The sequence below is a fragment of the Gopherus flavomarginatus genome, chromosome 3 (assembly GCF_025201925.1).
Source record: "Gopherus flavomarginatus isolate rGopFla2 chromosome 3, rGopFla2.mat.asm, whole genome shotgun sequence".
NCBI classification, from domain to species: domain Eukaryota; kingdom Metazoa; phylum Chordata; order Testudines; family Testudinidae; genus Gopherus; species Gopherus flavomarginatus.
In genome coordinates, this window is record NC_066619.1 from 10398621 (window position 1) to 10411381 (window position 12761).

Sequence of the window (12761 nt, forward strand, 5' to 3'; positions counted from 1 at the left end):
CGTAACAGACAAAAGTTATATCCCAGCCTGTGTGCCTTGAGAGATACAAGGTAGATGAGGTGGGTGCAATGTTGTTGTAGCTGTGTAGTTTCCAGGATAATAGAGAGACCAGGTGGATGAGGTAATATTTTAATGGACCAGCTTCTTTTGGTGAGAGAGACAAGCTTTCGAGCTTACACTTTGCTAGACCTGAAGAAGACCCAGTATAAACATGAAAGCTTGTCCCTCTCACCCACAGAAATTGGTCCAATAAAAGACATTACCTCACCCACCTTGTCACTCTGATATCCTGGGACCAACACAGCTACAACAACACTGCATGCCTGGAGAGATGCAACACATGGGAAATGCCAGGATGACAACTGGTGATGGTGAGTCTGATGGTAAGGATGAAGACTAACACTTCGGGTCCTTTTGCAAGGGATGGTGCAAGTATATGGACACTTATTCTGTATTATCTTTATCTTTCTGTGTTGGAGTGTTTGTGACTTTTCTAATTGTGTTAAAACTACTGCAAATTCCAAAAGCTTTTGTTGAGTGTGAGTATTGCAACCGTGTGCACCAGGATTCCCAACTGAAATTCTAATAATACTGGACCTGATCTTGGGGCAAGAACCTACCAAACCTCAGTGTTAATTGGGAGTTCTTAAGTGATTGAAATAATTAATGGACAATCAATAGATCAAGCAATAATGAAGAGTCTTGATTATCTGTTATCAGTTGGGAATCTCTAGCAGCTGAACAGTCCTGGGTCCGTGCAGTTGAGGGACATACACACAAGCCAGCTGTCTACAGTATTATCTCCGTCTGACTGAGAGATAGATGCAGGTTGGGGTCAAGACTTCCCAGCAAGTCAGTGATAGATGCAGAATTAGAACACTCAGTTTCTGACCACCCTTCCTCCACTCATAAACTTTATCTAATAGATCATGCTGCTAAAATATAGAAGAGAGTGCACAGTGTTGCTAACTCATGATTTAATTATGAGTCTTGTGATATTTTGTGGTTTGTGTTTTAAATCCTCACGTCCTGGAGTTATGTTATTTTGTGAGAACCTCAGCTTTACTTTTTTTTAATTAAAGTAAAATTCTGTGTCTCATGGTTGCAGAGCAAAGCCTGGAAACATGACTTGAGTGTAAGCTAAAAGCTCAACCCCAAATTTATTATATTTTGGCTCAAAAATCATAAGTTTTTTTAATCTCATGATTTTGGGGCCTGAGTTATGATTTTTTTTTGAATGCTTGGACTGGGCAGTATTGGCACGGTTATAAAATACCCCTTAAACCTGCTGTCACTCAATCTCTTCAGTATTTCCTGTTGCTGTACACAAGAGTGAAATTTACTATTGAGCAAGATTATTCCTATTCAATGCAATGAAAAGTGAATCCTGTTCTATCATCTCTGGACATAGTCCTGCAGGCCTAATGCAAGTAAAATCCCCAACTATTGACCTCCTCCTGAAAACAGGCCCCGTCTCTGTTCTTTCTGTAACTTTTCTTTCTTTGATTCAATGATTTGACTCAAATCAAAGACTCACTGCCGGCCCTAGTATGACTTACCTATTGACTGGGGACTAAACTGTCCTACTTTCTGATTTATTTTGATGTTTAAGAGGATCAGGGTTCCCCGCCCCAGCAATGTGAGGCTTAGGACTCTACGGTTGCCCAGATGCCAACTTTTCCCAGCACTGGTGGGTGCTCAAGCCCCCCTGCCCCCATTCCAACCCCTTCCCCATAGTTCCTGTCCCAACTCTGCCCCCTCCTTGCGCCTATTGGACTCCTTCCCCAAATCCCTGACCCACCTCTTCCTCAGCTCCTCCCCTGAGTGTGCCGTGTTCCTGCTCCTCCCGGCTCCCTCCCAGCGCTTGCCGTGCAAAACAGTTGGCGGGGGAAGGGTGAGGAGTTGCTGGTGGGTGCAGAACACCCACCAATTTTTCCCCATGGGTTCTTCAGCCCCGGAGCACCCACGGAGTTGGCAGCTACGCCTGGGTGTCCCTATGCTAAACACCAGGTCTATTGTGATCTGTGTGTGAGCTACGTGAGAACCACTGCAAATACCTAGCAGTAGAGATCCTACAACACACAGTACTCATTTTGTAATGAAGAGGGCAATGGTACATGCTAGCCTGGACATATCTGTCTATTTAGTATGTTGAAGTTAGGCTGTGATATCTCTAAGGCAGGGAATATGTCTTTCTTTAGGATTGTACAACTCCTAACACAACAGCTTCTTGATCCTCTTTTGAGACCTTGATCAATATTACACGAATTAGTGATAATGCTTTCCCCCTCCCCCCATAGAATCGAGGAGGAGGCCAATGTCAGCACTCAAAACGGGCCCAAACCAAAACAACTGGATCAGAACACCACCGATCATAGTGAGCATTAGCAATCCATTTTCAGATCTGAATATCTGCAGCATCAGTCCACCTCTGCTTAGTCCAATGCACTAGGGTGTGAAGAAGCAGAGAATTATAGGTCTGTCAGCCTGACATTGATCCTCCACAAGATAATGGAGCAGCTGATATGGAACTTAATAAATAAAGCACTAAAGAAGGTGTAGCAGTCTGCTGTCAGGAGGAGGGGGGGTTCACCCTCCCGGGGGCGGCTGGGAGCCCGGCCGCCCTACTATCTGGGGTGACAACAATAGTTCTGGACTCAGACCCTCAGGCAGGGGCTGAGCAAACAGTTCAGTTTATAGAGCCCAGGCCCTGGATCAGGGCGGGGCAACAAACACTGGTGCAGGGCTCAGACCCTCAGGCAGGGGCTGAGCAAACAGTTCAGTTTATACAAGGTAAGAGGCCTTGGCTTCTGGACCTGAGCGTTGGGGCAAGGGGGAGACTGCCACCCGTGAGTGGGTGGCAGGGGGGACGCAGGCCCGCCCACTCCTCTGTGTCCCAGCCCGGGGCCCTAACAGCGGCAGGCAAACTGCTGCTGTGTCAGTGGGGATCCCGGCTGCAACACACTGACATTGGCTCTGGTTCTGCTGCAGCCAGACTAGGGTCGGCTGCCCCCGGGCTACCTCCCGACTCCCCCTTGGGGCCTACCTGGATCCAGGGGTCGTCCTCTGCAGGGTCCAGGTGCATGAGTTCATCCCAGCTGGGGCTTGAGGGTAGGTCCGGCAGCTCCTCAGGGTAGCGAGCACGGGGAAGCTCCAGCAGCTCCTCTGGATATCGAGCACAGGGGGGCTCCGGCAGCTCTGGGCAGTCTCCCAGTCCCGAGCTCCTGGAGGGATGTCCACTTGCTCCGGCCGCTGGGGCCTCCCTGAGCTCAGAGGGCTGGCCTTTGTACTTCCAGATCGGCGCTTGACCCTTTGCGAGGCAGGCTCAGAGCTCTGTAGCTCAGCCCTTTCCGGCCTCCGGCTGGGTTCTTCATCCCCTGGGGTGGCTGGGAACCAGGCCGCCTCATTACAGAAGGGTAATTATTAATAGAAATCAACATGGGTTTATGGGAAATAAATCTAGTCAAACTAACTTGATATAATTTTTTGATGAAATTACAAGTTTTAGGGTTGCCAGCTTTCTGACCGAACAAAACCAAACATCCTTGCCCCTGCCCCTCACTTAATCCCCCCTCCCTCTGTTGCTTGCTCTCTCCCTCCGTCCCTCACTCGCTCATTTTCACCAGGCTGGGGAAGGGTTGGGGAGGGTCCCTTTTCGACCAGGTATTCGAAGATAGTGAAGATGGGAAGATAGGAAGAAACAAACAGCATCACTGAAAGTTTTTGCTTTGTTTTGTTAGTGTGTAGTTACTGCTGCAGTAATGCAGTACCCAGTAGTTCCCAGGAGGAAGTCTTTGCATCCCTCCAAGTGGAAGGAGAGATCAAGCCTATGGGGAAGAAGAGGGAAAAAAGCTCCATCCTTTTAGATCCCAAGCAGAATGTAGATTGTCTAAAATGGTTACGTTCACAGTATAGTACCTATAACTCCCTAGAGTCAAAGCCACGATTAGAACCCAGTAAAAATATAACTCCTGAACTCCTATCTTCACAATTTCCATGTATGGGAGTGTCAGGCAGATATTCAGTCTTTCATTTTTTTTCCAATTAAACAAATACCAAAGAACAGAAAAATGGCACATGGTAAATAGATACCCAATTATGCTATCATCAACAGATGTAATCTTTTTCTGTAGCTGTGGAAAATCAATAACTCTGAGCCCAACATATTTATTCAGATTCATAAACAGGAAAGAAGGCAATAGAAAGCAGACTAATTGAGAAAAAACTCAATCATCTCATTTATTTTTTTTAAAAGCTCAGTGTTTCCATATAAAACTTGTTGGTCAGCCCCTCCCACCTCTCCCAACACACACACAATCCTCAGGTTTTTATAGACAAACTTTGCTTCCAGTTGAAAATGGTTATAAAAGATTTTTGCCTTTTCCTCGCTTCCTATGCATGAATGAAGAGCCAGATCCTACCCTCTTTTCTAACGTTAACTGTAGTGCCTTACCTCACAGCTAATTCCACTGAAATCAGTGGAACTACTTAAGGAGTAAGGAACTACTCAATCTGAATAATTATGGCAGAAAATGCTCCTAAAATGTACGGTACAGTTCATCCACGTGTACTTGAATATTTTGGTATCTTTATATGCAGTGGTGTTGTAGCCATGTTGATCCCAAGATATTAGAGAGAAGTGGGTGAGATAATATCTTTTATTGGAACAATTTCTGTTGGTGCTAGAGACAAGCCTTCAAGCTTACACAGAGCACTTATTCAGGTATCTTTATGCTATTCATGGGTTCTCTTTGTTTCGGGGAGCCATCATGGAGCCAAAATAACATGGGACCTCACCTTATGCTATATCTCCCATCCAGGAACTGAAATACAACAAGACAATGGTTTTTTTGCTCCCATAAATGGTTCCATGTGGCATTCCATCCTGTGAAAAAATATTAAATGATCACACACAAATATTAAACCCAGTCAGGGCCGGCGCTTCTATTAGGCGACCCTAGGTGGTCGCCTAGGGCGCCAGGATTCGGGGGAGCGGCATTTTGTGCTCTCCCCACGGGGCGCGCGGGAGCTTCTGGTTCCGCTCCCGTTGCGCCGCCGAAGAAGGACCTTCTGCCGATGTGCTGCAGAAAACAGCAGCAGGCAATTGAGCAGCTCAGTGACTGCCGCTGTCCCCTGCAGCATTTTGGCGGAGGGTCCTTCTTCAGCAGCGTGACGGAAGCGGAACCGGAAGCTCCTGTGCGCTCCGTGGGGAGCGCACAAAATGCCACCCCCTGAATTCTGCCTACGGTGCCAGAAATCCTAGCACCGGTCCTGAACCCAGTGCATAGTCTTCCAATTGACTCGACAGGACTGAACCCAGTCATTCAGAGACAGCACTTTGGTGGCCAGTATGAAATAAATTAGTGGACTCAGTAGGGTCATAATGGACAATTTTCTACATCAGAAAAATACTGTCAGAACGAACATCCTCTTTATCAGTCTCTGCAGATAGAACAAGGACTGAATGGACGTGAAGATTTAAGGCTTTGTCTACATGAGAAAGTTGTACTCTTTTTAACTTAAATTGGGTTAAAAAAACAGTTAAGTTAAACTGGTGCAAACCCTGCCATAGGCACTCTTATTTAGGTTTGAGTAGCTTATTTCAGTTTAGCTTTCCTTGTAATAGAACTCTGTGGATGATGGACATTCCATTTTGTGAAGGACTTCAAGATTTTGAAACTTGGCTTCATTACTAATTGAATCAAAAACTGAAAATTTCAAAATTTCTTGTAAAGGAAAATTCAGAAAAAATTTGGTTTGGAATATTTGAAATATTTCATTTAAAATTGATTTTTAAAAAAATAATATAAATTTAACAAAAAGGAAATTAAAAATTGTTTAAATAATAAAAACCGATATGTTTAGTTTTGTAAATGTAAAAACAGGATGTTTCAACATTGCTAAAAGTCTTTTTCTTTTTCTTTTCTTTTTTTTTAAACAATTCCAGTGAAATGACTTCCAATGGGAGTTAAATGTCTAACTTTCTTAGGCATTTCTGAAAATTCCCTAGATGCTTATTTGCATCTTTAGGAACCTAAATACCTTTAAAATCTAGTCCTAGGCTCTGAAGTCACTTAGATGCTTCTGAAAATGTTTATCGTAGGTCTGAACTACCTAGGGTTGGTGGCTGGAATAACACAAGCTAGGAGGTGGTAGGAGTGGATTTTGAGTGTGGTTGCTGTGGCAATTTCAGTGACTTTAAGAGCTTGCTTACAATAGCCTGCAGTTCAGGCTTCAAGGATGTGAATTGCAATGCGCACTAGCATGTCGTGTTCTAACTGCCCCATGTGGATGCTGGGACTAAAAGGTACCTACTTCATGTTAACATAATCCTGTTTGAAAGAAGACTATATTAACATCAGCTCCATACCTTTTAGTTCACACCAGCAGCATCCACATGGGGCAGTTTGAGTGCAACAACTTGGTGCGCTCTCCAGTTCATGCCCAAGTCTGCACTAGCATGCAGTCTAGACATAGCCTGGGTCTCTCTCTTAATCAAATCATTAGCTTTGACAGCAACACTATGGAAGAGTACAGTGCAGCAGCAATGAAAATACCAAGGGCTGGAAATGTCTCTTTGTTGTTCTCTGGGAATTTGCAGAGGAAGTCTGCATTCTGACACATACTATTACTGTCATGCTGTATTGATATTCAGATTAGTGCATGCTAAATGAATCTCCCTTTCTTTTGTTTTTCCGCCTTAGTACAATATGAGACAAACCTACACAGGATAAGAATATTCATCAATTGAAGATGCAGACTCTTGACCTGATCCAGTAAGAAAGGAAGTTTGTAATTGAAAATTAATTCATACTGGAAAGTGCAATCAATAGACAATTACTAAGATACAGTTCTCTGTTTATTGCTTGAAGAACTCTGCTTAAGATTTATAACTGTGGAAAGCAATTACCTTTACATTTAAAGAATAGGCTAAAAAAAGATTAAACTTAATTACTGTAGAACCCTTCAAACAGTCTTTCTTCTACAAATTATCACCCAGATACTAATTTAAAAAATCAAATGTGATTATCAAAGTTATTAAGTTGTCACATCAAAATTATTAAGCAGAAAGCAAAGTACCAGGCCTGATTCTGACCTCACACCAATTGACACTACTAGCTTACTCTGGTGTCTGGGAGAGGAACAGCTACAGCACAGAGCTGCCAGATGAGGACCAGCAGTCTTGCAGGGCAGGTGGGAGCCAGTTTTTGTCTGGAAGAGAAGGGGGCAAAATGAGGAGGCAGGTGCAGGGCCTAGTGATGGGGCCAGTCCTGTCCAGGTGGGGCTGCAGCTGCACACCACCCAGTGGGATCAGGGCCCTGCTGATTGACACAGGCGTTGGCCAGAGCAGCCATCGACCTCACACCAAGATGGCAGGGAAAGCTCTACGGGAGTGTGCATCAGGTTTTCAGCACTAGTGCCCCATTGGCAGTAAAAGGAGAGCTGATGCCGGCTTCCTGACAGGGCCACATCACAGCCATCCAGGGGCATGTGGAGACCTCCCCGGGCTCACCCCAGCCATCAGGGCGGATTCCAGGGCCTGCTCCATCTCTGGCTCTGAGTGATGAAGAGTGGCCCACAGACTGGGCAACAGAGCATCTGCTCAGTCCTGGGGGTCCTGGCACTGGCCACAGGCAGCCATGTCCTCCAGGTGCTGCTTTACCTGCACTCTGCACAAGACAAAGTCACACTTCATTTGCACTGGATGGTGACTTTCCTCAGAATGGCCTCCAGGACCTGCAGGTAAAGGCAGGGGCAGGCTGACCCTGTATATGCATGTTCCGTGGGTGGGGGGGGACATAGGCGGACCCCCATACCATGGAGCTGGTGGCATGCAGGGATTATGTCCCAGGGAGGGGCAGGGATTATGTCTGGGAGACAGACACCCATTCCAGTGGAGAAAGGACAGAGCTTGGCCTGGCTCCAGGGGCAGGAGACCCATCCTAGGAGGCAGGGCGTTAGAAAGAGAGTTGTGGCAGAGTCCATTCTGGGGCTCCCATAGGGTGCTGGCTGATTGCCATGGGCACATGGGGCAGGGCCCACAGGTGCAGATTGTGGGCTCCCTTTATGCTTTTCACTGACAGCAGCACATCCTTTACTGCCTTGAATCTGTTGCCCTGCGATGCCTCTGGGGGCCAAGCAATGAGGGTCAGATATGGCCCCGCTCTCCAGCCTCACCTTCTCTGTGCAGCTGGCTGTGGAGGTGCTGGCCCAGAGCAGTGGGAGACCCAGAGGTTTATGGAGACACTGATCACAACCTCAGAGAGTGCAGCAGGCACTGGGAGCAGGCAGTATTCATGTGACTGCTCTGAAGCTTGATGAAGAGTGGCCGAGCCAGCTGTGCAGAGGATGAGGCTGGCTTGGAGCAGCCCAGATGGACCTGGTGCTGGGGGTCAGGAGACTCATGGTGGGAGAATTGCTCAACTACCAGAAACAATGGGGCCTTGTGGGCCAGTCGTGTGTACAGCACGCATGGAGGGGCAGAACTAAGGTGAGGCATTTACCCCCCAGCACCAGCAGAAACATCGTGGTGGCTGCACTGTCCCCCAGCCAGGGCCATGAGAATCCCTATTTACCATCTCGCTGCATTTTCTGTCTGTGCTCTTCTGTTCTTTCCCTTTTTGTGTTTGTCCTGTTTCTCTTCAGGAAAATAGGCTGGGACTTTAACAATAACAGCAAGAACAGCTCCAGCCCATTTCAACTAATATCTTCTCATTTCACACGCACACATAGTTTATTACCATCTGTAATACCATCTAAAAGACCAACAAATAGGGTGTTTTTTTCTTCTAAAGCTCCAGCTAAAGGGGGAGGAAAGAAGGGATATTATTACAAGAAAAGCTTTACTTAATACTTTATGTTTTAAATGTGTCTCCCTGCCTTTTCCCCCCTATATATTTTGAAGGTTAAAAGGAATTTAATGTTGTTTTTGCTATGATATTAAGTAGACCAATGTCTCTGTATTCCAAACCCCTAAACCATGTTACAAATTGTTTAATGATGGACACACGTTCCCATTAACGCCTTTCATTTGCTCAGCCCATTTATTCCATCAGAATTATACAGAAAGTCTTTAACATCTACACTCAGTACCAGAGAAGGGCCAGGGCCACAGAATTTGGATCTGGTTCTGAATTTTTGTATAGTTTCTGTGTTTTTTTCCAGATATGTGGTTGTGATTTGGTCTGGTCCATTTCGGAGATAATCGTGACAGGATTCTGCGTCTAGATCACATTTCTCCAGAGTTCAGGTGGGTTTAGATTCAAGCCTACCTTTTTAAGGTATCTGCAGGAATTGCATTGCACGGTAACATCTTCCACCAGTGGAGTTTCAGTCAATTTAGGTATTCTGAACTTAGTCATCCTTTTTGGATACAGCTTTTGCTTTTAAAAAGGACAGTATGTTCAAATTCTTTTCTTGCCTCTGATTGATACTCATAAATTGAGGATCCTCTGCACTACCCCATTGGGGTATGCTGTGATGGTTAGGGGGAGTTTTTACTCAGCAGATTGGTATAGTGAAGAAAAGCTGTGGCTGTTTCAATAAATGCTTCCCTGTAGAGGGAAAGCAAGAGCGAAAGAGAAAGAAGGAGCTTGAGAGAGGAAATTATTCCCTCATCTTAGTATGATCTTCCTTCAATTTACTGCTGAGATTAAAAGAGTTTAATTAAAGAAAACAGCCAGAAAGAATGTATCAGCCAGTGTATCTAGAGCAGCCAGATTGTGCTGCTTGTGTTAGGGCTGAGGAAGTGTTTTCTGGGTTTTGTTTTAAGCACTGAGAAATTAATCTTTAAGCATCTTAGCTGGCACCCCTCTAGCCTTAAAGGGCTAGACTCAGAAGAAACTGTGTGTGACGATGCTGATCATCACCACACCTAAGCCTGTGGGAGAAAAAAATATGAAAGACTCATTTGGCTAGAGAAGGAGCAAACATGAGAATGACACTGTAGTCTAGTGGTTTGCATGCAGCGTTGTTGTAGCCATGTTGGTCCCAGGATAAGAGAGAGACAAGGTTCTTGAATGGTCCTTTGAAATGTGTTAACTACTTATGCTAAATAATCTGTTTCACCTTGTGTGTAGCTGTGACATACACACCTTGTGTGTAGCTCTGAGTACATTTCCCAGACCTGAAGAAGAGCTCTGTGTAAGCTCAAAATCTTGCCTCTTTCACCAACAGAAGTTGATCCAGTAAACTAAATTATCTCACCCTTCTTGTCACTATAGTCTAGTGTTCAGTGCACTCACCTGAGAACTGGAAGACCCAGGGTGCTATTTCTCTGCTCCCAATAACTTTCATTAGTTGTCCACAGTGGAACAACTTCAATAGGTGAGATTGAGGGAGCTGAATATTTGACGAAGTGGGTATTCAGGCACGAAAGCTCATGCTCCAAAACGTCTGTTAGTCTATAAGGTGCCACAGGATTCTTTGCTGCTTTTACAGATCCAGACTAACACGGCTACCCCTCTGATACCTGAGTATTTGAATATCCCAGACCCCTGGACACTCACTAGATAGAACATAGATCCCTGTTAAAATCTCTTCTCCCTTTTAGGCAGAGAAGAGACCTGAATCAGTGGTTTCCCATATCCAAGGGGAGTACTCTAACCACTGGGCTAAAGATTGGGAGGGCATGCTACTACCACCACCACCATTTTGTGTAAGCTTGTCCACCTGGGACCAATCCGGTAGGTCAGCTTGAGCACAAAGGAATGCCTATCTTCCCTCATTCCATGAATCACTCTAGGGCTTAGGCATCTGGCTGCCTGGCATGAGGCTGCAGTGCACCTGCTCAATGGCAGAAACTTAGGTGCCAGGGAACTTGTACTGCAAAAATTCAGGCACCAAGCAAATTCAGGCACTTGCACGTGTCACTGGCAGCTGAGTGGGTGTTTTGTGACTCTGAATGGGGCCTGATTCTAGGATTTAGCACCTAAAGAGCAACTAAGCACAAGGTCCTTTTGTGAATCTAATCCAAAATGACTCCAGTGCTGGGTAAGGGTGCCCCAATGACACTTGTGGGGTCCCCTTATTATCCATGTAACAGGTATATCACCAAAAGCTTTCCCTCCTGCTACCCAGTGAGTTCATAGCATTCCTAACCTAGAGGGGTAGGTGAGAGAGGAGTGAGATCTCCATATCTGCTCAGTTCTTGGTCTCTCTACTTCAGGCCTGCTGTGATGGTGGCTTTTTATGACAGAACTATGCATCCACCAGTGGCTTGACCAAGACCACAGATGAAACCATCAACCCAAACTATGCTGTTATATAATAAGGACCACAGTGAAGTGTTTCTGGTTTAAATGTTCAGTTGCTAATAGTGTACAATTCAAGCCAATGTCTTGGCTGTGTAACTGAAGGTGGGAGAGACAGAATTGTTCTCTCTTTTCATTCTCTCTTCTCCTTTTTGCACCAGAGAAGAGTATAGTGCCTGAGGGCAGAACTGGATCTAATAATCTGCAGGCTGCTTTGGCATGAAAGGCAAAATGCATGTGTAGGTTATTATTTTGTTAAGACCTCATGGGTAACCTTTAAGCACTTGATTACACTTCTGTGTTTTTTAATTTAAAAGTAAGCCTGGTTCCTTGAGAAAAGAGGATTGTTCCTATAGAATTGAAAGGTAATAAACAGAGGATCAGCAATTAGCTGTTGAATTCTTAAGTCTTTTTCTTATCTTATTATTTGTGATGGGGTCTCCCCAAGCCCAGCTTCCTGTAGAGCGTATTCCTGAGGATTAATAAAGATAGGAGTGGAGTAGTATTGTACAGTGAACTTCAGCAGGGATTATCCAGTGGAACGTAGACTGTTTAATTAAGCCACCATGGGGTCAATTCTGCCCATATTTGATGCAGAGAACAAAGAGGATTTGAACTTCACTTAATACACAGGAGTCTGGAATATGTATTTCAGACACACAATGTCTTTCAAACATCTTATTTATAATGCACTAGCACTCAGGAGCTCTAATCATGTATCGGAACCCTGTTGTGCTGGCCACTGTACAAATACTGAACAAAAAGAAGGTCCTTGCCCCATAAATAACTTTACGTGCTTGATTTCCAGTCTCTGCATGAAGTCCAAAAGGGAAATAGGAGTATATAGACTGCCAAATCAGGAGGAGTGGGATAAGACATTTCTAGAATAAAAAAATATCCAGAACAAAGAGCTGGTAGCAATGATAGACTCTCTTAAATATCTGGGTAGTTAAAGTAATATGGCAAAACACAAAATATACAATAAATTCTGTTTTTTGACAGCTTCTTATTTCAGAAGGTGGAGGAAGTAATCAGGAAGACAATCATTTTACATTTGATTCTGACTGAGGAAGTGGTTGCAAATCTGAAAGTTGAAAGCAACTTGGGTGAAAGTGATCGTGAAATGATTGATTTCATGATCCTAAGGAAAGGAAGGAGTGAGAACAACAGAATAAGGACAATTGACTTCTAAAAAGCAGGTTACAACAAACTCTGAGAACTGGTAGATAAGGTCCCATGGAAAGAAAATCTAAGAGGGGGAAAAAAAAAAAAAAAAAAGTTCAAAAGATCTGACAGTTTCTCAAAACAAAACCCCCCCTGAAACCAGTGGGGAGGAATAGCTCAGTGGTTTGAGCATTGGTCTACTAAACTCAGGGTTATGAGTCCAATCCTTGAGGGAGCCACTTAGGGATTTAAGGCAGAATCAGTACTTAGTCCTGCTAATGAAGGTAGAGGGCTGGATTTGATAACCCATCAGGGTCCCTTCCAGCTCTATGAGAGAGGTATGTC